We start from the raw sequence: 26,337 nt of genomic DNA on the forward strand, positions 1-26,337 counted from the left end.
CGCTTGCCCCATATGCCGAGGGTGGCGGGTTCAAACCCAGCCCCGGCCAAACTGCAACAAAAAATAGCCGGGCGTTGTGGCGGGCGCCTGTAGTCCCAGCTGCTTGGGAGGCTGAGGCAAGAGAATCGCGTAAGCCCAAGAGTTAGAGGTTGCTGTGAGCCGTGTGAGCCACGGCACTTTACCCGAGGGCAGTATAGTGAGACTCTGTCTCTACAAAAAAAAAAAAAAAAAATGTGTTTGTCTTTAATTAAAGTTTTATTATTTGTACAATAAATATTAAACTTGTTTTGATACTAGGCAATAAATATTCTTTTAAAAATTCAGAATATTAAGGGGTACACATCTTTTGGCTACATGTTTTGCTTTTGTGTATTTTAAGTCAAAGTGATATTTGTGTCCTTCACCCAGAAAGTGTGCAGTGTACCTGTGTAGTGTCCCCTGGGTGGGAATTTACCTGTCCCCTTCTGTCCCCTCCCACCCTCTTGAACTTCACTTCCATATGAGCACAAAAGTACTGACCATCTTCAGGGGTCCTCAAACTTTTTAAACAGGGGGCCAGTTCAGTGTCCCTCAGACCATTGGAGGGCCAGATTATAGTTAGAAAAAAAACAACTATGAACAAATTCCTATGCACACTGTACATATCTTATTTTGAAGTAAAAAAACAAAACAGGAACAAATACAATCACACCACCTCATGTGGCCCACGGGCCATAGTTTGAGGACTCCTGAATCCAATTTAGCTTTGGGCATATGTGATATGATGTGATTGTTTTCCCATTCTTGTGATACTTCACTTAGGAGAATGGTTTCCAATCCCATCCAGGTTATTACGAAAGATACTAGATCTCCATCTTTTTTAATGGCTGAATAGTATTCTACAGTATACAAATACCACATTTTATTGATGCATTCATGAATTGACGGGCATTTGGATTATTTCCACATCTTTGTGATCATGAATTGTGCTGCTATAAACATATAAGTGCAAGTGTCTTTTCTTAATAACATGTCATTTTTTTTCCTTTGGGTAAATACCTAGTAGTGGGATTGCATGATCAAATGGTAGGTTTACTTTTAGTTCTCTGAGGTATCTCCATACCACTTTCCATAGAGGTTGTACTAGTTTGTGGTCCCACCAACAGTGTAAGAGAATTCCTTTCTCTCTGCCTCTGTGCCAGTAGCTGCTTCAGGACTTTATGATGTGAGCCATTCTCATTGTGGTTAGGTAAGATGTAAATGTAGTTTTGATTTGTGTTTCCCTGATGATTAGAGGTGTTGAACATTTTTTCATGTGTTGATCATTAGAAAAGTTTCTGTTCATGTCTTTTGCCCAATTTTTAATGGGCTTGTTTGATCTTTTCTTGTTGATGTGCTTGAGTTCTTTGTAGATTCTGGTTTTCAGTCCTCTATTGGATATGTAGCAGGCAAATGTCTTCTCCCATCTGTAAGTTGTCTGTTTGCTTTATTGATTCTGTCCTTGGCTGTACAGAAACTTTTTAACTTGATGAGATCCCATTTATTTTTGTTGCTGTTATTGCTTTGAGGGTCTTCTTCATATATTCCTTGCTGAGGTTGAGATCTCTAAGAGTTTGTCTAACATTTTCTTATAGAATTCTTATAATTTCATGTCTTCATTTAAGTCTGTTACCCATTGTGCATTAATTTTTGTGAGTGGTGAGAGGTGTGGGTCCTGTTTCAGTCTTTCACATGTGGGCATCCAGTTTCCCCAGCATTATTTATTGAACTAGGGATTATTTCCCCCAGTGCTTGCTTTGTTAAAGATCAGATGGCAATATGAGGATGGTTTCATCTGTGGGTTCTCTGTTCTGATTCAGAAGTCTATGTCTCCCATTAGTGAGGGCTTGATTATATGGCCTCTCCTCATTTCAAGGGAGGCCATCAAATGTTGTGCCTAGCTGTGGCCCAGCCACTACTTTATCACTGAGAAGTCTCTACCATAGATAAATTTATATAATTTCTTAAATCTGCCAGGAAGAACCATATATTATATCATAAACTCCAATTTTCCTTGATTTTGAGCAAGCTTAAAGATAAATTTAATACGCATGTATGTAACTCGTTTTCATTTTTTGATGTTTATTCATGACTCTGAACTGTTTTGATCTCCCTTTTATTTCTAATAGCCTTGTCTATTATACGTTTTAATGTCTTAAGCTATCCCAAATTCTTTTAGGAAGTAGGTGGGATATAAATAATAAATAGGGTCACACAATGCTGTAAGGTGCCTGCCCAAAGAGCAACTAATGTAGGAAGACTGGAAAAGGAAATGTTTGCTAAATTCAGTTATTGGTGAGCTGCAAGAAGTGTGAACAGACATCCATTGGGAGGGTGTTGTAGCACTTATATCCATGAGGTGAACAAACAGTGATGGGATACACGTAGGCAGGATCATAATAAGAAATGAGATAACTCTGTTTGAGAGGTAAAGTCACCTATAAATATATCGGCATCTTATCTCATAATCTATAAGAATTACTTGGATTTTTTGTGCTACTAAATAATGTATCTTAGAGTATAAAAATTGGCTGTTTGTATACAAGCCATCACCATCAGTATTTAAAAAATACCTCAATGAATTATGAGGACCTAATATTTCCTTAGCACTCAGCTCCATGGGAGATACACAACATGGTTCCTTTCCTTAACGATCTTAACATTTTTGTTAATACAATCAGAGCCATAATGTATTAAATTGCAAAGTCTTTTTCATTTACCCTTATAAACCCAACCCCTAGCCCAGTGCTTGGCACAGAATAAGCTCTCACCCACTAATGTTAATTGAATGGGTAATATTAGAATGTCACCTAATGCTAAGCTGAAATGTGAAGTAGGTCTTTAAAAGTCTCAGAAATATGTAGGGGTTCTGCTGATATTTTTATAGCAGAAATCCTACATCCAAGAGTGTACTAAGAAACACTAAAACTTGGTCACTAATTTGGCAGGGAAATTCATAGTAAAACACCTATATTTAATAGCTCCTTCTAGATTTATTTATCAGTGAGCATGTTCATTCCCTCTGTTTCTCTTAACTGCTAGAAAAAGTATGTCTTTTCTAGGTGTCTTGTGATTATGTGCAGATTCCTAAGATGGGGGGATATCATAGGTGTTGGGTTAACAAAGAATTAAAATGAAATTATCTGCTCACAGGCATTTATTAGAAAGTATACTTCATACTTTATTAAGTTATAAAATTTCTAAAGCTACTTATAGTTTGAATATTTTCTGTCTTTTTTGGTGTTTATCTTTGTTTTTATGCCTAGTGTCTGCCAAAAAAGTTTTTAAGCACTTTTAAGTTTATTAAAAAGCACTTGGGTTATATTTAAAATGTGATATCTGTTTATATAACTATATTCTTATAACTGAGTCCAAATATGTGTTTAAGTGTTGTTTCTGTATATACAGAGCATGGTTGCTAATTGGAAAATGATAAAGCATTTCAATTTTCAGTGTCTGCCATCTTACTGAATGGCTTTGGGTTGGTCATTCTTTACCCTTTGGTGACATCAGAGTTATTTTTCATCTTAGTCAACTTTATATGTCATTGTTATGCTTAATTATCTTTTTGAGAAGCATTCTAAACCTGGGGAAATAAAAGTTAGCAAATATAATTAATGACAACAGTTTTGTCAAGCACAGTAATCTTATTTCTTGCCCTGGTAAGTGAATTCTGACTTTTCATATGAAATTGAATTAAGGAGTTTTTTGATCATGGGGTATTTATGGAATGTACCATAGAAGTGAAGTAAATCAGTTGCATAAGTGTAAAAACCTATGTAATATTCTACAGGGGAAACAATTCAAATGGGGTTTTCAGAAAATTTTAATTTCTGTGTACTATGTAAAAGTTGTTGACTGAATAATGGGTGATTCTCTATTCTGAAATTTAAGCTTTTATCTGCTTGTAGACTCTATTAAAATTAAGGATAGTATTTATATTCCAGTTAAGTAGACACTTTAACAACAACCCAAATGTTTATATAAATCCATGAGATGCTATTACAATACATGTAATTTTTAGTCTTTTTAACACACTCTAACACTTGCTCTTTTACCCAACTCAGTTTTAGAGAAAAAGATGCTTTTGTTTCATTGCATTTGATATTGGTGTCTGGGGCACTTCACATAACTTGAGGATATATAATTTAAATTGTAGAAAATACTGTATTCTTGGGATTTTGAAGAGGGAAATTACTTTGGCATGTTTTAATAGTAAAAAATAAAGTTACATTTATTCAAGACTTAATCGATATACTCTAGCTAGATATGATTTTTTACTCCTTGACAATATCATATAGAAAAGTTTGAAAACGCATACAGTAATTTTCCTTTACAGAGGTTATATCCACATGTTTTTGGCAGCTCTCATATTGGCCGTAAAAAATAAAGCAACTGTATAGTGGCAAGGCAAGTTGAAAGCTTTCCTCCAAGAATATCCATGACTCATCTTTTTATTGCTAGAGTTAAGATGATGAACATTTGTTTTGAAAAATGTGATTTTTCTCTATTGCTGTGTTTAATTAAATGCAAAAATTCTAGAGTGGAGCAACCTTTAAAACTGCAAATTTAAACTCATAAAAGTCAGATAATGGAAAAGTGAAGGTTGTGATAGCAATGTTAACTCATCCCTTGCATTTGGTTGCATTTTGCATGACTAATTAGGCGATTTAAGCAAGGGCATGCTAGTAAGGTATCTTCCCGTCCCCCTCCCTCCCAGTCTGTGACTATTTTAAACTTTTCATATGCATCATTTAATATGAGCTAAAAATACTTTTTAGCATAACATGGTGTTCATATTTCTCTCTGAGTAATTGTCTTAGCCTTGAGAATAACCCTATGTGGCCCAGATCAGCACTATGGTGGCTAGTTTCTTTCTAGTACATTTTTTTCTGAAAAATATTTTATTTATTTATTTATTTATTTATTTATTTTTATTAAATCATAAAGAGGTAGGTCCTGTATACATTAGTGCATTTATGGGGTACAATGTGCTGATTTCATATACAACATATGCTTACATCGTACTGGACAATATATCCCTCTGAAAAATATTTTAAACTTTAATTATGTGGAAGACTAAGATAATAAAATACTTGATAAATTTCTCTATTATGTTAGTGGTTACAATAGAGACTTCTTTGGGGGGGGTCTTCATTAATAAACCCACTGAGATAAAGGATCTAAGAAAAATCATAGTGCAATAAAGAGTTGGTGCCAGATAACCTGGATTTGGATCCTGATTCTGTCATTGGGTGAGATGTGTGATTTGCAACAATTTACTTCATTTTTCTGATTTTGTTGGCTTGGCTGTCAAATGGGAGACTCTGCAGAATGGTTGTGAGGGTTTTACATGCTAAGTGTGAGTGAGTGATTCTTTCATCGTGATTTTCATAGGGAATAGAGTTACAGCAATATCCCAGCGACATCTGAAATATTTCCCTCTTGGCACCTGAGAACAACTTACTGCCAAATTAGTCTGATGCCTTTCCTGATGTGACAGACATCTGATGCATTTTGTAGATTGTTGGCCGTGTAATACTCTTCCTGCTATTCCTATGGCCTTACTCTGATTCATTTTCCACACTGCTGCAATAGTGATGTTTTTGAAGGACATGCACAATCACTTCCCCTTCTTGTTTAACATCTTTAAAAGATCCTGCTGCCTTCAGCATGACGTTCTGCATTTATCCTACACCTTTGCCTAGGTCCTTCCCCTTCGTCCATATGTCTCTGCCTCTCTGCAGGTTTGGTCCCCTGGGGGCCTTTTCCTCTATTATCTGCATGCTACAAATGCTCATTTATTCCTAGTGGCTTACTCTTGGTGTGACTTCTTCTAAAAAGCTTTTAAAAAACTGAATCAGCCTGAATTAGGTGTCCTTCCTGGGGCCCAGAGAAGCTTGTTCTCTTGGCATCCTTTCTTATGCTTTTTATTATTTGTACTATAATTGTCTATCTGTGTTAGTAGACATCCCTGAAGCTGGTGTCATCATTGTATCCATCTCAGTATCTCCACCCCTGGTATTTACTGATCAGTGGGAAATGCTCAGTAACTTTTTGGCTGTAAGGCAGACATCTGACGAGTAGCATTTTGGGATGTCATGCCCTTTGTGGTTCTAGAAACCCCCCTCCCTATCAACGTGTAATATTTTTGAAAGGCAAAGAATGAAAGTGAAGCAGAGGTGTATCTGTGCAGTCATTTCTACCATAAAACAGCTCATTTTGTAAATTATAAAGTATAACAATATCCTTAGAGTGTTGCCTGTACATGACTAGAACCCCAAGGTGAATTATTTCTTCCCGGTTCTCTCTTACAGACGATGGACCATCAAGTTGTGTCAGTTGTTGTTCTATGGGACATTATCAGTTACGTCTAAATGTCTGACAGCACCTGTGGTCTCTACATCTGCTTGAAGACCAGAGTGAACTGGACACCTGAACCACCTGTCTGTTTAGCACCAGGATTTGACACAGGCATGAGGTTAGCTTGTTGGGGCCGTTATGTTAGGACATTTCCCATATAGACATGGATTCTCTACCTTTGGGTTACAATGTAAATGCCATTAAAGGGCAAAGTTTCGTGCTTTAGGTCAAATGGTAAATTAGTAGCCTCTTTGCGGCAAAGAGGCTACTAATTTAATTTGGTGTGGGGGGCGTAAGGATAGGAATGGTGGGAATAGGAGCTGGTAGAAATCAGTAAAATTACTGCCAACTTTCAAAAGCAAATTTGTTAAGTACTTATTTCAATTAGACACTTTCAAATCAATTAATCCAGTTATTCTTCATTCAGGTAAGGACCACTCAGATAAGGAAATACCACTAATAGGCCAGGCTCTTATTGTTATGATTATAAAGAGGACTTAAACACGGGAGCACACGGTAACAGGGGTGGGGGCAGGGAGGAGGGTGACTGGGACGGCAGTTTCCTGTATCTAGGCAAGTGGAAAAGGATTTGTTCAAAATAATATTCCAGTCTATTAAATATTTATCGAGTTAAGGCTTTACCTCCCTATAAATACTGACTTAATTCATTTGTACCTCCTCCATGCTTCTCTTATTAAAGGGAGTGGGCTGAATGATGTTTTACTGAGATGGAACGTGAGCTTCCTGTAATATATGGAGGTTAGCGTAAGACAAGCTGTTTGAATTTTAAGAAAAGGCAGTAAAGTTTTAGATGAAATTTTTTAATATATATAAAAAAAAGAGCTCATGGCAATCCTAAAAAATAGCAAGCTGTATTTCATGCAGAGTAAGAAGGAGATTTGGCATTTCCGAATGCTTTTTATGGCAAATAAAAAGTAACTTGAGACATTCAACTGTATGGACTTAAAATAATTAGGTTAAAATTTGAGAAGAGAAGATTTCGAGATAGGGTCTTTTTTGAGAAAGCTTTTCTTTGGAAAACTGTATGCTGAAAACACATTAAGCCCGCAGCACGGTGTAGTGTGGGAATACCTGGAAGTTTTATGCCTAATTACAGCACAAGTGGTGGTGGGGATGGGAGAAGGGCTGGCTGTGGCACGGTGAAGAGTTAGGATATTTGGCTGAGGAATCACTAGGATTGATTGTCACACTGCAGCAAAAATCTGAATCCTTAACACATCTGATGTGGTTTTATGATCAGCCTGCAGAGGCACAATCAATGCAGGTTGTGAATCGAGTGAAGTCACAGACTGGATTTTATTCTATAGTTCCATCTGAAAATCAGCTTTTCACACACGGTCTCCAGTTCACTGATTCAGAAAAAATGACAAGAAGGAGCATCGTGTGGTGATGGTTTCTAGACAAATAAGGGACACATTTCTTATTAAATATTTCACACATGGCAATGAGCACATATGCATGTTTAAGAAAACAATCACAGGTACAATAAAATCTCCAGTGTAGTTTTCTTATCCCATTCTTCTTTCATCCTGAAGTTAACAGACTCTCTCTTTTTTTTTGGAGAAAGTCTCACTATGCCACTCTTGGTAGAATGCCATGGCATCACAGCTCTCAGCTCACAGCAACCTTAAACTCTTGGGCTTAAGTGATTTCCTTGCCTCAGTCTCTCAAGTAGCTGGAACTACTGGTGCCCTCCACAATGCCCAGCTTTTTTTTTGTTGCAATTGTTATTGTTGTTTAGCTGGCCTGGGCCAGGTTTGAACCCGCCTGCCTTGGTGTATGTGGCTGGTGCCCTAACCACCAAGCTATGGGCACCGAGTGAAGATTCTCTTGAATTTTATGTTTACTCCACCTATGGATGGTTTGATTTTATTGTTGCATATGTATTTACCTATAAATGAAGCAAGCATCATTTCACACGATTTTAAGCTTTATAACTGACATCACACTCTTACGTATAAAACATCCTTCCTTCCATCCCACCTGTCCCAGAAGTATATTTCTGGGGTTGTGTTATTATCTATCCTGTATCTATTCATTCTTCTGTTGAAGGACAATTAAATCATTTTCATTTTTTTGCTGATAAAAACTGTTCTATATCTCTGTACATTCATCCTTTGAATAAATATGTGTTGAGTATCAAATGTGGTTGATGCTGTAGCAGCAGCTGGAGATCTATCTGTGAGAAAACAGATGAAAATCCCCACCCTTATGCAGGTTCCACTCTAGTGGAAGGATAGACAATAAAAAATACAACGAAAATATGAGAGGGTATAGTATGTTAGAGAGCAATATGTTTTATGGAGAAAAATAAAGCATGGCAGGAGGATAGACAGTACTGGAGGGAGGGGACATTATAATTTTTTAAGAGGCTGATCGGGCAAGACCTCCTTGAGAAGGCAGCATATGAACATAAGCCTGGAGGAGGTGAGCGAGTAAGTTGTGTGGCTGCCTAGGAGGGCAAAAGCATGTCAGGGAAAGAGGACAGCAAGTGTGATGGTCCTAAGGACAGAGCATTCTTGGTAGGGTCAAGGAGTACCAGGAGAGCCAGCCTGATTGGGGAGGGGTGAATGAGGTGTAAATGCTAACAGAAGAGGCCAGGGAAGGAACGGGGTCCACACTTATTTCAGTGAAACATGCCAAATAACATCATGTGTGTGTAGTATTAGAAAACCATCCCAGTTACCATCAAAACTTACTTTTTAGGCCATTGTGATGCTATGACTTTTCCTCTGAGTAAGATGGAATGTTACTATGGTGTTTTGAGCAAAGGAGCAACAAAATCATCCTGTCTTCGAACAGGATCACTTGAGCTGCTGATTTGAGAATAGACTGGACAAAAGCAGAAGGACAAAGATAAAGCAAGAACACCAAATAGGAGGCTATTCATTAGTCTAGGTGAGAACGGTGAGGATTTAGATCCAGGGGGTATAACAGGGGTATGAGTAGTGATCAAATTCTGAATATATATTGGAGATGTGTCAACAAAGTTTTCTGATAGATGTGATGTGGACCATGACAGAAAGACATGAGTAGCATTTTGGCTCAAGCAAGAGGTTAAGATGGAGTTGGAGAAGTTAGGGGAGATCAAGAGTCGAGTTTGGGTAAGTTAAGTCTGGGCATTTAGATGGTCAAATGGAGATGTCAATTGGTCAGTTTTCTATGTAAGACTGAGGCTTCCATGAAACATGCAGTTGGGAATGATAATATATCTACAGTACTTAAAATCGTGAATCTGGATTGAGTGGCTATAGAAAGAGAAAAGAGAAGGTACAAGGATGGAGCCCTGGGACTCATCAACATTAAAAGATGATGGGTAATGAAGAGGGCCAGCAAAGAAGATCAGAAAGGGATAGCTGGTGAGGAAGGAGGAAAACCACAAGAATATATTGTTGTGAAGCCAGATAAAGGCAATGCTTCAAAGAGGAGAGGGTGACCCCATGGAGAATTGACCATTGGACTGAGCCATAGTCAATTGGACAGCTTAGTCCTGTTTTGTTATGAGCGTGGTACAGGCCTCATAGAATGAGTTTGGGAGTTTTCTCAACTCCTCAGTTTCTTTGGAAATAATTTAAGTAGGGCTAGTGTTCTTTGAATGCTTGGAAGAATTCAGCAGTGAAGTTATTAGGTCGTGGGCTTTTCTTTTCTTTTTCCTGGTGGACTTTTTATTACTATTTCTATCTCATTATTTCTTATTGATTCATTAAAGTTTTGGATTTCTTACTGGCTCAATCTTGGTAGGTTGTATGTGTCTAGGAATTTATCCATTTCTTCTAGGTTTTCCACTTTATTGGCATATAGTTGCTCATAGGAGTCTCTAATGGTCCTTTGTATTTATTTATTTTTTTTTATGCCCCGCTAGTTTTTGTTGTTGTTGCAGTTGTCATTGTTGCTGAGCGGGCTGGGTTTGAACCACCAGCCCCTAACTGCTGAGCTACAGGCACTGAGCCCCCTTCTTTAAACGTTTTTTCTCTTGTGTAGGTGTGTATTTGTTTATCTACTAGTTTCACATTAATATTGAGTATTTTGGGTGCTTGGATCCTTTGTATTTCTATAGCATCCATTATAAAGTCCCTTTTTCATCTTTGATTTTATTTATTTGGATTTTCTCTCTCTTTTTCTTAGTCTGGCAATTTTGTTTATCATTTCAAAAAACCAACTTTTCATTGAATCTTTTGTATTTTCTTTTCCATTTATTTATGCCCTGATCTTTATTATTATTTCTTCTACTAATTCTGGGTTTAGTTTGCTCTTGTTTTTTTTAGTTCTTTAAGATACAGTATTACATTGTTTATTGGAAGCTTTTCTATGTTTTTGATATAGGTACTTGTTATAAATTTTCTTCTCAGTATTGCTTTGGCTGTATCCCATAGGCTTTGGTATGTAGTGTTTCTATTTTTATTTGTTTCAAGAGATATTTTAAGTTTCATTCTTAATTTATTTCTTAGCCCCCAGGTCATCCAGGACCATATCATTTAATTTCCATGTGTTTGTATGTTTTCCCTTTGTTCCTCATGTTAATTTCTAGTTTTATTCCATTGTGGTCTAATTTCTAATTTTATTGCATTTTGAATTTTTTTTTTTTTTTTACCTTTTTTGAGTAACATGTAGTTTTTTTTTTTTTTTTTTTTTTTTTATTGGGGATTCATTGAGGGTACAATAAGCCAGGTTACACTGATTGCAATTGTTAGGTAAAGTCCCTCACTTATTTTGTAGCTTAACATACAGTTTATGCTTGAGAATGATCCATAAGCTGAGGAGAAGAACGTATATTCTATAGCTGTTGGATGAAATGTTCTATAAATATCTACCAGGTCCATTTGGTCTCTAGTGCAGATTAAGTCCAACGTTTCTTTGTTGATTTTCTGTCTGGATGGTCTGTCCATTCAGTTATTACTGTGTTGGAGTTTGTTTCTCTCTTAAGTTCTAATATTTGCTTTATATATCTTGGGCTCCAGTGTTGGGTGCATAAATATTTTGAATTATTATATTCTCTTGCTGAATTGATCCCTTTATCATTATATACAGGATAAGGCCTCTGTCTCTTTTTTACAATTTTTGTATTTAAATCTATTTTTAGCTATAAATATAGCTACTCTTGCTTGTTTGTGGTTTCTATTTGCATGAAATATCTTTTTCTGTCCCATTATTTTCAATATATGTGTCTTTATATTTGAAGTGAGTTTCTTGTAGGCAGGGTATAGATGGGTCTTTTTTTTTTGATACATTCAGCCACTTGATGTCTTTTGATTGGAGAGTTTAGTCCATTTACATTCAACATTCTTATTGATAGGTAAGGACATACTGCTGCCACATTATCATTTGATTTCTGGTTGGTTTGTGTTCTTGCCTTTCTTTCTTCATTCCTTCTTTTCTTCCTTTGTGTAGAAGTGATTGAATTTTTCCCCTAGTACTATGCTTTAATTTCTTTATTTTTCTTTATTTTTTGTGTGTGTATCTATTGTATTGTAGGTTTTTTGACTTGAGGTCACCATGAGGCTTGTAAATAACATCTTATAACCAATTATTTTAAACTGATGACACATCTGATTACAAAAGACAAACAAAGACAAATTAAAATTCTACACTTTAATCCCCACCTTTTTAGTTTTTATTGTTTTTATTTATATCTTTTAATAATATCTATCTCTTAAGAACTAGTTCTAGTTATTATTTCTGTGAGCTTATCTTTTAGTGTACCTACTCAAGACGTGAGTAGTTTGCACATTGCAATTACAGTGCTGAGTATTCCCTATTTGTCTTTGTACTTATTGCTACAGGTGGGTTTTATACCTTTGGATATTTCCCATTGTTTGTTAACATCCTTTTCCTTCAGATTGAAGAACTCTCTTTAGCATTTCTTGTAGGACAGATCTTGTGTTTACAAAATTTGTTGGATTTTGTTTATCTGGAAACATCTAAATTTTTCCTTCATGTTTGAAAGATATTTTTGTAGGTATACTAATCTAGGATTAAATTTTTCTTCCCTTCAGCACTTTGAATATGTCATGCCACTCTTTCCTGGCCTGTAAGATTTCCACTGGAAAGTCTGCTGCCAGACACGTTGGAGCACCTTTGTATGTTATTGCTTTCTTTTCTTTTGATGCTTTTAGGATCTTTTCTTTATCCATGACATTTAGGAATTTGATTGTTTAGCCTTCATTGGGTTAAATCTTGGTGTTCTATGACCTTTTTGTGGCTGAATGTTGATATTTTTCTCTAGGTTTGTAAAGTTCCTTAGTATTATTTCTTTGAATAAACTTTCCATTCTAATCTCTCTCTACCTTTTCTTTAGGGATAATAACTCTTAGATTTGCCCTTTTGGCACCATTTTCTAGAACTTACAGGCATACTTCATTCTTGTTTTTCTTTTTTCATCTTCTGATGGTATATTTTCATATAGGAGTTTTTCTTGCTCACTAATTCTTTCTCCTGCTAGATCAATTCTGTTGTTGAGGGACCCTGATGTATTTTTCAGTTAGTCAATTGAATTTTTCAACTCTAGAATTTCTGGTGGGTATTTTAAAATTTTAATCTCTGTGTTAAATTTCTCTGATAAGATTCTGAATTCCTTCTTTGTGTTGTCTTGACATTCATGGAGCTTCCTTAAAACAGCTTTTTGGAATTTTCTGACTGAAAGGTCACATATCTTTTGAATTTTCTGTCTGAAAGGTCACATATCTTTATCATTCTGAGATTGGTCATTTGGTGACTGATTCAGTTTGATGAGGTCATAATTTCCTGGATGTTCTCAAGGCTTATGGGCGTCTATCAATGTCTGGGCATTGAAGTGTTAGGTATTTATTCTAATTTTCACTGTCTGGGCTTTTTTGTACCCATCCTTCATGAGAAAGCTTTCCAGATATCCAAAGGGAATTGAGTGTTGTGATCTAAGTCTTTGGTTACTACAACTATACCAGCACTAGGGGTGCCCCAAACCCAGTAATGTTACAACTCTTGGCTCCTTGTGGTGCTGCCTTGGTGGACTTGGGTAAGATATGGGAAAATTCCCTGGATTACAAGGCAAAGTCTTTTGTTCTCTTTCCTCACTTTCCCCCCAAAAGAAGGAGTTTTATTTTCATGGTGAGCTGGAGTAGAGAACTGGGTCTCACCTAGGGCAAGTGTTGACTACCTTTGCTATTACTGATGTTTATTCAAGGCCCAAGGGCAGGTGGTGAATCTACTTATTGATTAAAAAGCAATAAAGAATATTCTTATCTTGATAATGTTTTAATATTTCCAAAATATTCTTTATTAAGAGAAATAATTGCTGTAATTTTGTTCAATAACCTTTATCAGGTTAATGAAGTTTCCTTCTATTTCTTGTTTTATGACCATTTGATCTTTAATGTAGTGATTATTTAATGCCTTTTAAAATTTATAAAAATATGTTTTTAATTTTTGCTTTCTAATTAAATTACATGCCAGAGAATAAGATATGCTTGCTGATGAGTGTTTAAAATATAGTTGGCTGGGCACCGTGGCTTATGCTTGTAATCCTAGCAATCTGGGAGACTGAGGCAAGAGAATCACTGAGCTCAGGAGTTTGAGACCAGCCTGAGCAAGAGTGAGATCCCATCTTTACTAAATATAGAAAAATGAGCCAGGCATTGTGGTGATTATTTGGGAGACTGAGGCAGGAGGGTCGCTTGCATCTAGGAGTTTGAAGTTGATGTGAGCTAGGCTGAAGCCACAATACTCTAGCCTGGGCAACTGAGTGAGACTGTGTCTCAAAAAAATAAATAAAATTACATAAATAAATAAATAAAAATAATATTTTGTTGAGTCTTTCATTGAGGTTTATTATGACATTTTTCACTTTTATAAATGTCTATATTTTCTTTTATTTATTTATTTATTTTTATTAAATCATAGCTGTGTACATTGATATGATCATGGGGCATCATTCACTAGCTTCACAGACTGTTTGACACACTTTCATCACACTGGTTAACATAGCCTATATTTTCTATATGTGAAAGGAACATATGGTTTCTATTCTCTGCTGAGTTTTGTATCTGTTAGATAAAACTTGCTAATTTTGTGGAGAAATCTCTAGACATCTCTTTTTTTTCTTTTTCATTTATTGGTTTCTGATAGAGATATGTTAAATCTCTTAATGTAATCGTGGATCTTTCACTTTTCATGTAACGTAGTTCTTCTTTATCTATGGTTTTTGTTCCCAGTTTCAGTGCTTTAGTTACTGGTGGTAAACTGTTGTCCCAAAATAGGTGAGTATAGTAAAAGAGATATTTTGAGGGAGAGTGAGAGGACAAAAGAGAGAAAGAGTACATTCACATAACTTTTATTACAGTATATTATTATACTTGTTCTATTTTTATTATGGTTGCTGTTGCTTATCTCATATTGTATGTCATTTATAAATCAAACTTTATCATAGGTATGTATGTATAGGCAAAAATAGTTTGTATACAATTCAGTACTTTCTGTGGTCCCGGCATCGACTGAGGGTTTTGTACTGTCTCCTCCGTGAGCAGGAAGAAACTACGGTATAAATCTGTCAGATTTTTCTTTGACTATTTTGAGGCAGGACTATTAGGTACCTATATTTATAGTTATTATATGTTATTTGTGACTTTATTATCATACTTTCTATTTGTGATTTTATTCACAATTTTTGCATAAGATTATATTTTGTCTGATATTACTGCTTTCCCTTCTCTTTGTAGTTTAGCTCCTGCTCACTCAGGCCTTGGAGTGAGTGAGTCCCTAGCACCATCTTATGTTCACTGGTTTTCTCCACAGAGATTCAGTTTTCGTTCCACAGAGATGTTTATATTGTTTTTGAGCTTGGCTATTTTAAAATCCTTATATTTCATTAATAATTACTATGTGCTTGGCACAGAAAAAGTGAGTAAAAAATGTAAATTCTTAGTTCTCTTGACTTTGTGACTAGAATTTTTATTTAGAATCAATTATTTTATCTAGAATGCTGTTTTTAAAAAATATGACCTGAAAATTGCTAGTATCAGAATCATCTTAGGTGCTTATTTCATTCAAACTCTGGCTTTACCCCAAGCCAGGTTAGAATCCAGAGATGGGAGTGATGATACCTAGGAATCTTCATTTTAACTAAACATCATGGATGATTTTCATGTGCACTAAAATTTTTGAACCACTAGCCTTCAACATGATGCAAACCATCATAACATTTCACTGTTTTTTGTGTGTCTGCAAGATTCGCAAGGGAGTTAGATGAATGGTGTAGGTGAGGAAGCCGTATGAATGATAAAGCTGCTGGGGAAACAACCATAAGCACTGTGATGAAGAGTGTTGGGTGGCCTAGGGTATAATATTTAACTGTTTTAAGCCCCAGTTTCTCCTGAAGTAAATAGATCTGTTATGTATAAATGTGATAAAGGGAGGCACAGAGCAAAAACTAATGCAAGCTTGAACTTTGCAAAATAATATTTTAAAACTATGCCTACTGTCTTAGAATAGGAATTGGAATATTTTGGACAAAGAGTGATAGAATGGATCTGAAGGGTTGAATAATGAAAAATAGCTATTTAAGGGATGACAAGCATTTGACTCCAGGTTATAACTCCTGTTTTAATAATCCCTTGTTTAATTTTTATACCTGCTTGAAATTTAATTACATTCTACAACAAAATTACCTAAAATTGGTTTTAAGCTTCTTTAAAATTGATAGGTGTAACAGAATGAATTGACATTTTCAATAAGAAGTGAACTGACATTCCATTCATCTCAGATATTAAAAATGTTTTTAACATTGAAAAAATGCATGGCTATGATTGATCACTGGTTTACCACCTCTTATTAATTCACACATTTGGAAGGAGTATTTTTAGGTACATAAACTCTGGCTAATATTTAGAATTTGGTAGCAAATACAAGTTCACTTTAGAGAAAAGATCAGGATAACCAAAAAGACAAATGTTAGAAAAAATTTTAGAATATTTTCTCTTCTATATTTCTTTGGAAATAAGGCTCATATCCTTACATAGTGTTTAAATCTCTGATACTGGCAAATATAGTCCTGGCCTCGACTCACATTTCTGTTGCTTTTGATTAAATGAATTAATGCATTTAAAACTTTTAAGACAATGTCTACATTTAATAAGGCCTAATAAATAGCAGTTATGAGCTATTATTTTCTACCTAACATATTCTAGAAATCATCACTACTTTTTAGTGCTTTCTTTAGTCTGTAAATAAATGTAACATAACTAATACCATTGATTATATATTTTCTGAGTTATTTATTTTATAACTGCAGCAGGTGTTACGGTTATTACCAGTTTACAGATAAGGAAACTGAAGAACAGAGAGATGAGAACATAAATGTATAGTCACAATAGCCAAGATTTGAACCCAGACTTTGTGCCTTGAGAACTCATGTTTCTCACCATAATACTGAGGAATTGCTGAAGAAAACGTTTACCATTGTATCAGGGATAAACCAGCACAGGGATTATGAATCCTAAACATCCATCTGCACTTGGAGATTGGCTTATTGAAGGAAAGCTTGTGTTAGCTTATTCTCAGCAGCTAAAATAATATCAGTTGTTATTTTAATAATGTCTGCATCCTATTCTCCTTCTCTGTCCCCCACACTCCCTTTCTCTCTGCTCTTCTCTTTCCACCAGTCCCTCCTTCCACACCCAGTCTATCCCTCTTTAACAGGGAATCCTTAGTGGTCTCCACATAAAGTGAGGGCTATCAGCCCATGGACCAAGGTTTATTGTATATTGCTTCATTTATTTCCATCAAAATAGCTTTTAAAATATCTTCTATCTTAAGTAAAATTTCACACTGGAGAATCTAAATTATTAAAGACTGATTTACCATCTTTCATCAAGAAAAATTGATTTTCAGAACATAACATTAAGGGTGTATTCAGGTACATTCATTTTTTTTTCCTGACAAGAGTGCAAAGATTAATTTACCATCACATCAATAAGAAGGAGTGATTATGACAAACTCCTGAGTTGGGGATAGTCATTAAGAGTAAGCAAGAGATATTTCACAGGTCAAGTACTTTGTCTGTGAGGCTTAACCTGGCTATTAGTTAAAAAAGGCTGCTCTTGAAGGCAATTTCATTCTTGCAGATGGATCTTTCCATTTATAGGTTTTTTTTTTTTCAAAGGAGTTGGGTGGGAGGGGTTAACTCTTTCAGGATATTAGAGTCTAAATTTGTGATGTTATGGCCAGTCAACATACCTTCCCAAGCCTTCAGATTCCTCTTGGGTCATTATTATACATGCATTGTATTCATACTTGGTCTGAAACATTAGAAACAGCATGTCTTTAAGTGATGTGTTAATAAAGCAAAAGCTCTTTATAGATTGGTAAATGTTTACTTTTGGCTTCAGAGAACCTATGATATTATGGTCCTGTAAACATTACATTATAGTTTTAGATAACTGCAGAAAACCTCCACCTTTACAGAATATTTTGGAGTTTAGCTAGGACTGGATTTTATATCCTAGAAGTTACACTGGTACTAAACTTTCTTAGCCTGCTTTTAGGATTGACAATGTAGACAAGTCTAACATCAGTTCCAGTATCACTTATAGCCTGATATAATTCCCATCTGGCTAATGCTAGAGGCATATAAAGGCCTCCTTTTCCAAAAACTTCCCTTGAGATATTTACTGTCTGGCTTGGACTAGGCATGTGTTAAGGTTGAGGATACAAAAAAAAACAAAAAACAATCATGGCTTCTCTCATTTTTTCAAAAGCACTCATTCCAAAAGGGTACTTGCCACACAGATAATTGTGACACAAATTGTGAAAGTTATATTAGAGATATACAGAAAGTATTTTGAGAACAGACCTAAGAAAAGTATTTGCTTTGATGAAGAGAGTTGGAGACATTTTCACAGTGGAGCAAGGCCTTAGTGATACATTTTGTTTTCAGGTGGAAGCAAGAAAGGATTCCAGGCAGCGAAAGCAGCAGCTGCTGACCAGTTCAAGGCTTGACCTTGGAGGTGCTTAGTCATGTCAGCCTGCTCTCCTGCTGCTGGCTGTTTATCTTACCCTTTCCCTTCCCATTATTTGTATATGACTTTGTAGCTGACACTATACACTGACTACTTTTTTCTTCCTCCCTATTACGACTAGTCTTTTAAGCATTTATGCTTCTCTCTCATTGAGATACTTACATTACTGGGAGTTTACTGCTGTATTAAACCTGCTATCCCATTTTATCTTATATAGCAGATGTTCTAGTTGTTTATTTTAAATTGGTTAATGCTCAGAATTGGTTTGAATTTTATCGATGATATTATTATTATATTGTTAAAATGACCCAGTCTTTTGCGCATGGAATCCATTATGCATTTTCAAATTAGTGATCAAGTTGTTTCTGGACAGAAAGCGAGTGCTGCTGTGTGTCTCATACATGATTTATATGTAGGATAAATCTCATACCAAATCTCTAAAACTATGTTTATCATTAAGATGTTGACTAATTCAGACTTCTCAGAGATTAAGGCAGCAAAGCCAAGGGGCACAGATTCAAACAGACTTCGATTCATATTCTGGATCTTTGACTTCTCACCTGTGACGGTGAGCAAATTATTTAACCTCTCTAGCCTGTTTCTGCATCTGTAAAATGGGGCAATATTGGTTTACAAGTGTGTACCAAGCACTTCCTATGTGCTAGACATTGTTCTTCCGGTGGTGTCCTGGAGGGTGTGACACCTTCCCCAGCATCTTCCCCCTAATTCATTCTATTTTATTAGTACCATTTGCCAGAAAAAAATTGGTTTATGTTAGGCCATTCTTGGTCCCTTTACAAACTCTGGGTTCTAGCCCTTGTTTATGTGGCCAGCCCAGGAGGTTTTGGACAGTTTTAAGCATGATTTGTTTTCCTTTCTAGGCTGCCTGCTTACCGTTCCATACGATGTCACCTGCGGTCCCTGGTTTCCAGCCTTGGCTTTTCATCAGAATCACCTGGGGGCTCTTAATTACCCGGATTCCCAGGTTGCATCTTCAACCAACCACATGAGTCTTTGGGGATGGGGGACCCAGGAGTCAGTATTATTTAAAGCTCTTCAGATGATTGCAATGTGCTGTGCTGTGAAGCATTTCCTTTCATTCAGTCATGTGAACTCTGCGGCCCCTGGGAGCGATGGCTGTCGACCCTGAGAGATGGTTCTATGACCTTTAACTCTAGAAAGGCCTCTTTGTTTCAGGTTACCTTCAGGCTCTGGTTCACACCCTGTCATTCAGTTATGAAGATCTCCCTTCATGCTGGAGGCCAGTCATCAACTCCCTGTCTGCATCTAAATATACTCTCAGAATGGCAGGACTTCCCTGAGGGTAAATATGCAGTAATATCCTTAATACTTGTCTTCTGGGATCCCCACAAACTGTGAAGCCATCTCTCTTTGGTCTATTTCCCATGGGCCTGAGCTGTAGCTCACACAGCCCTCTCTCTGTAGCCGTCCTGCCTTTGTTTAGGTGGCTGGGTTCAGATTCAGGTACATGCTACCCAAATGAAATACTTCTGCTTAGCTATTTAGCTATTTTCCCCAGAAACACTATTTTTCCTGTGCTCTTGTTGGGAAAAGTACTGACCCCAAATGTAGTGATATTAAATGTGAAGAAATGACAACAGACATGTTCTGAGTTAGAGATGGGGTGGGGGTAGGCAGCCGAGAGAGTCAGTGATGGTTTCGAGAAGGTTTAAGAGTAAACATCAGGGTGATGCCTATGGCTCCAAGGAGTCTGGCACCAGTCCCATATACAGGAGGTGATGGGTTCAAACCTGGCCCTGGCCAAAAACTACAAAAAAAAAAAAAAAAAAAAAAAGAAAGAGTAAATCTCAATAATTGCTATCTGTGCATGACCTAATTTTTCTCTCTTCTACAAAGTGTTTAAACAAACATATTTTGGAACCCACCGCTATGTAATTTCAGTCATTTAATGGCTTCAATAAACCCCTTGTGTATATGTTTGTAATAATCTCTCTAATCTGTGAGATCAAGTGCCCAGCTAGATCATCCGGAAACTGCTGGCTGAAAAAGCTGGGCTGGTTTTGATTGTCCCTCATGAACTGCTGTGATTAGACGCTGGTAGAACAATGAATACCAACTGTGTCTGAAATCACAATGATCAGTGGATCTCTGGCCATGCATTTAGGGTTATGTAAACGACTTAGTGGGCTTCACCGAAGGCAAATTTTAAGCTGCTTGGATGAAATGGTGGTTTATAATCTCTGAGCAAACATCAATATTAATTAATCCATCACAGTTTCATTATAGCAGTAATAAAAATTAAGGCAGGTCCTTGGAATCTTTTCTCTCCCACTTCGCAATGAATGGGGCCTTTTATCATGGGATTCCATTGTGGAGGGTCTTTGGTAATCATGGAGAAAATGACCATGGTAGGTTTTTTGAATCTTGCTATTATTGATGTGCTTTATTTCAGTTTTTCAACTTCCGCCTTTAGCCTGAAGTCACAAATCAATTATTCCTATGCTGGCCATAGAATTATTGACCTAACTGCAAATAGAATATTTTAAATTTGGCAGACTCTACCTGGCCTGTATCAATCTGCTCAACACTCAACTTTCCACCATTCACTCTCACCTAAATCTCTTTCTTTGTTGCAGTCTGAGTTCCTTAGTCTTATTCTGAATAACCATTTCTTCTCACCTACTTCTTTAACAGCTTTTCATCTTCTTGCAGACCTAGCTTTGCTTCCCTTCTGAGCTGACCTATTGCTGAATACACTTGACAAGACCTCAGGAAAATGTCACCTTTCTCCCTCGCTCTCCTACAAAGAGGAGCTGATCTATATTCCTGTTAACCTACAAAGAATGTTCACTAAAACACGACCTTGAGTAGGTCACTTGTGTTTACAAAACTCTGATGACTGATTCATTTGCTTTAAGAATAGTGTCTGGTCTGTAGTACCAAATCCCATGTCCTCTGTGAAGGCTTCCTGTTCTTCCTTGAGAGAAGTAATGCCCCTTTTTTTTTGAAATTTGAAGTACAATTTTCCACACCCCTTATACTTTACTATCTTGTACTGTAGTTATTTCTCTGCCATCTGTATCTAATTCCTTTAATAGATGATAAACTCTTAGAGGGTGCCTTCTGCAGAAAGAGTACTTAATAACTTTATCTGTCATTGATGATAGCAAATTATAGATCATATTTTGCTAGAGGAGCAGAGGCAAATTCTCAAAAGTAAACCTATAATTTTAGGCTTATTTTGTCCCCCATAATATTTGTTGAAGGCTTAAGCAATACTTGGCATTTGATATGGATTTTCTCTTTCAATCTTCCAAACTCTATGAGATTAGTGTTATTATTTATTTATGGATGGGGAAACAGAGGCACAGAAAGTTTAAGTAATTCATCTGAGGTCAAATTCCCAATAAATGGATAGCTTAGATTTAAAATCAAGGGAGTCTTATTCTAAAACATATGGTAATGTTTGTACATCCTACCTTATTCCATCTCATCTTGATCTCATTTGGAATGGACTCAGGAGGTTTAAGTGTAAAGAATTCCCTTCATTTCTCAAGCCCAAAGTGTTGGGATTATACTACATTGCACTTAATCTAAGATTTTGTAGAATGCAAGATACACCATCTTTATTATATCACTAAGGAAGGAAAAATTTACTGCCCAAATAGCTATGACACAATGTTTTCTTATCACTTGGGTTTTTAAAATTGTATTCAATGAAAGCACTCTTTGCGTCCCATTTAGACGCGTAAACAGTATGAATTGCTTAAGAATTGTTTCAGGTGTTCCTAAAACTTTTCCATATCTACAGTTAAACTTATGGTGTCTTTGTTTTCCAGAAAGTAGTGCCCTCTGTGCCATCAAGGGTATTGGCAAGGCAATATTTCGTAAATGACCATCATAATATTACCACTGGGATTTTCTTGAAAGTCACTGATTCTGTCTTTGCAAGACTAGATACAGATGTGCAGTCTACTAGAATTTCATCTCTGCAGTTTCCTCATCTACAGCAATGATAAGACCCTTCTTGATTTCAGACAGGCTAAAATGTGAGTGTTCATCAGAAGTAGTGAAACAGCAAATAGGATTTTATCTGAAAAAAAAAATGGGTGCCACTCTTAGAAATACTTGAAAACTTCTGGTGTCATCAAAAGAACCAATGAGTAAACATTTCATCCATAGTAAGCCACATGCAGAAATGTCTGTTGGCATATTGGCATGGTGGAAGACAGTATATTCTAATCAAAGGAGAAAATGGAGTAGCGAGTATTTCAGTGAATATCTGATATTCTTTAGTCTCTCTTTCATTTGCCCCAGTGATTTTGTGCTTTTGGAAGATTGTGTCTACTTCACAAATGTTGGTAATTTCTTCATTCTAAGGTTTATTGGTTATTTTGTCATGTGTTAAAAAAAGTCAACATAATTGTGGGCCAGAAAGATATTCTAACACTCTTTTTTTAATTATTTGGGATTCATTGAGGGTACAAAGAATTAGGTTACACTGATGACATTTGTTAAAGTCTGTCTTATAATTGTGTCCTGCTCCCAAAAGATGTGCCATACACTGTGACCACCCAGCCACTCCCCTCATCTCTCTCCCCACTTGCTCATTCCCCTACCCCTCTTCTTTTATTAGCTCATCTACTGCCTTCATATTAGAATAGGGTACATTGGATTCTTGCTTCTCCATTCTTGTGATGATTTACTAAGAAGAATGTGTTCCACTTCCATCCAGGTTAATGTAAAAGGTATAAAGTCTCCATCTTTTTTAATGACTGAATAGTATTCCATGGTATACATATACCATGGCTTGTTAATCCATTCCTGGGTTGGTGGGCATATAGGCTATTTGTACATTTTGGCGATTGTAAGTAGAGCTGTGATAAACAGTTTAGTGCAAGTTTCCTTATGGTAAAAGGATTATTTTTCTTCAGCGTGGATGCCCAGTAATGAGATTGCAGGATCAAATGGGGGCTCTAGTTAGAGTTCTTTGAGGATTCTCTATACTTCCTTCCAAAAAAATTTGTATTAATTTGCAGTCCCATCAGCAATGTAATAGTATTCTCTTCTTTCCACATCCATGCCAACAGCCAAAGCTTTGAGACTTTGTGATGTGGGCCATTCTCACTGGTGTTAGGTGATATCTAGGGTAGTTTTGATTTGCATTTCTCTGATGATTAGGGACGATGAGCATTTTTCATATGCTTGTTGGCAATTTGTCTTCTTTAGAGAAGGTTCTATTCATGTCTCTTGCCCAATGATATATGGGATTCTTGGTTCTTTTTTGTTAATTAGAGTTCTCTGTAGATCCTAGTTATCAAGCTTTTGTCCAATAATATGCATATATCTTTTTCCAATCTGAAGGTTTTCTGTTTGTGTTGGTTGTTGTTTCCTTAGCTGTACAGAAATTTTCAGTTTAATTAAGTCTCAGTTGTTTATTTTTATTGTTGTTGCAATTGCCACAGAAATCTTCTTCATAAAATCTTTCCACAGGCCAATATCTTCAAGTGTTTCCCCCACACTTTCTTTAAGGATTTTTATTGTTTCATGCCTTAGACTTAAATTTTTTTTATCCATCTTGAATCAATTTTTGTAAATGGTGAGAGGTGTGGGTCCAGTTTTAGTCTTTTACATATGGTTTTCCAGTTTTACCAGCACCATTTATTGAATAGGGATTCTTTTCCCCAGTGTATATTCTTGTTTGGTTCATCAAAGAGCAGGTGGCTGTAAGATGTTAGTTTCATCTCATGGTTTCCTACTGGGTTCCAAATGTTAATGTTTCTACTTTTGTGCCAATACCATGCTGTTTTGATCACTATAGCCTTGTAGTATAGCCACAAGTCTGGTAGGGTGATACCCCCAGCTTTGTTTTTATTACTAAGAATTGCCTTGGCTATACAGGGTTTCTTCTGGTTCCATATAAAATGAATTATTTTTTCCCAAATATTGAAAGTATGATGATAGTATTTTAATGAGGGTTGCATTGAATCTGTAGATTGCTTTGGGTAGCATAGACATTTTCACAGTGTCGATTCTTCCCAGCCATGAGCATGGACTACCAGCAAAGTAAATCCACAGAAGCTAAAGGTTAAAACTTAGCTTCCTCAGTGGTGTAAGGGATAAAAACACACAATGGACTTCCACAAAATAAGATGAATAGAACTCCAGCACACTTATCAATTCTCTCAATAAATGTCAATGGACTAAATTCACCACTGAAGAGGCACAGGCTGGCTGATTGGAGAAAAAGCACAAGCCATCTATATGCTGTCTCCAGGAGACACATCTAGCCTTGAAGGATAAATCAAAATTCAGGGTTAAGAGACGGAAAACAGTATTTCAAGAAAATGGAAATCAGAAGAAAGGAGAGGTTGCAATCTTATTCTCAAATACAAGATGATTTAAAGCAACTAAAATTAAGAAAGTAAAGAAACAAAGTTAAGATAGACATTTTACACCAAAGGTAAAATACAACAAGAAGACATTTCAATTTTAAATATTTATGCACCCAATTTAAATCCTCCCAGATTTATGAAACATACCTTGATGGATCTGAGCAATATAATATCTCATAACACCACAATACTGGGGACTTTAACATCCCTCTGACAGAACTGGACAGATTCTCTAAACAGAAACTAAACAAAGATACAAAGGACTGGGCGGTGCCTGTGGCTCAAAGGGGTAGGGTGCCGGCTCCATATATCAGAGGTGGCAGGTTCAAACCCAGCCCTGGCAAAAAAAAAAAAAAAAAAAGGAAAAAATAAAAGATACAAAGGACTTAAATGTGACCCTAGAACAAATGGGATTAATAGACATATTAATCCCAAAGCTAAGGAATATACATTTTTCTTGTCAGCCCATGGTACGCACTCCAAAATGGATCACATCCTAGGATATAAATCAAATATCAGAAAAATTAAAAGAGTAGAAATGATATCTTATATTGAAAGACTTGGGACAAGACCCTCACTCTGTCCGGGACTACGATGACCTCAATCAACCGCAAGAGACGGCACTTGATGCAATCAGCAAGAGGGTTTTATTCCAGCATGCTGGGGCTTAGCTCATAACTCTCTCAGGAGCAGAGGAGTTAGCCCTGAACAGCAGGTTTTACAAGCTTATAAAGGCAAAAACCACAAAGTAGGGAGGGGTAGCAGACATGGCAGGGGCTTTAACCACAAAGTAGGGAGGGGTAGCAAACATAGCAGGGGATTTTTAGATAAGAAGAACTCTGGTTCATTACTTAACTGTCTTAAGACAAGATTAACAGTTAAACATTTGCTTAGCCCTTTTATCTGCTTCAGCTCGGGGCTATCTCCTGGAACAGTTACAAAAGGTCTCATTCTCATGGTAGGGGGCGAGAGGTACTGTTACATGGCTGGTTCCTCCCCCCCACTTTTGGATTTGGTAGTACTTTCCTTCATTCCCCCATTTGTTTTTTTGGGAGGTTCTAATTATGGAACTTCTGGCTCTATGTATTCCCTCTCGTGGCTATCGTCTTAGCGGAGAGACTGGTAATGCTGCCTGAGCATTAACATTTGTACAGCATTCACTCTCTCCTGGACGAAGGTGACTAAATGGTTGAAAATGCAGGGCCCAAAGGTAAGAATTAGAAGCAGTATAATAAGGGGACCTATTAAACTGGGAACGAGAGTGGTGAACTAAGGGGATCGGCTGTACTAATTTTCAAACTACTCTTGATGGGCCTCCTGGTCTCGTTGCCTTTTTTCTAATCTCTCCCTGAGTTTAAATATGGAGTTTTTTACCATACCAGAGTGATCTATATAGAAACAGCATTCTTCTCTTAGTGCAGCGCATAACTCTTCATCTTTTAGGAACAGGAGATCGAGTCCCCGTCTATTCTGTAATACTACTTCAGATAAGGATGATAGTGACTTTTCTAGTTTTGTGATTGATTGTTCTATGGCTTGTAGGTTCTCATCTATGGCTGTTCGCAGTTCTT

This window comes from Nycticebus coucang, chromosome 6, assembly GCF_027406575.1.
Source record: "Nycticebus coucang isolate mNycCou1 chromosome 6, mNycCou1.pri, whole genome shotgun sequence".
Lineage (NCBI taxonomy): Eukaryota > Metazoa > Chordata > Mammalia > Primates > Lorisidae > Nycticebus > Nycticebus coucang.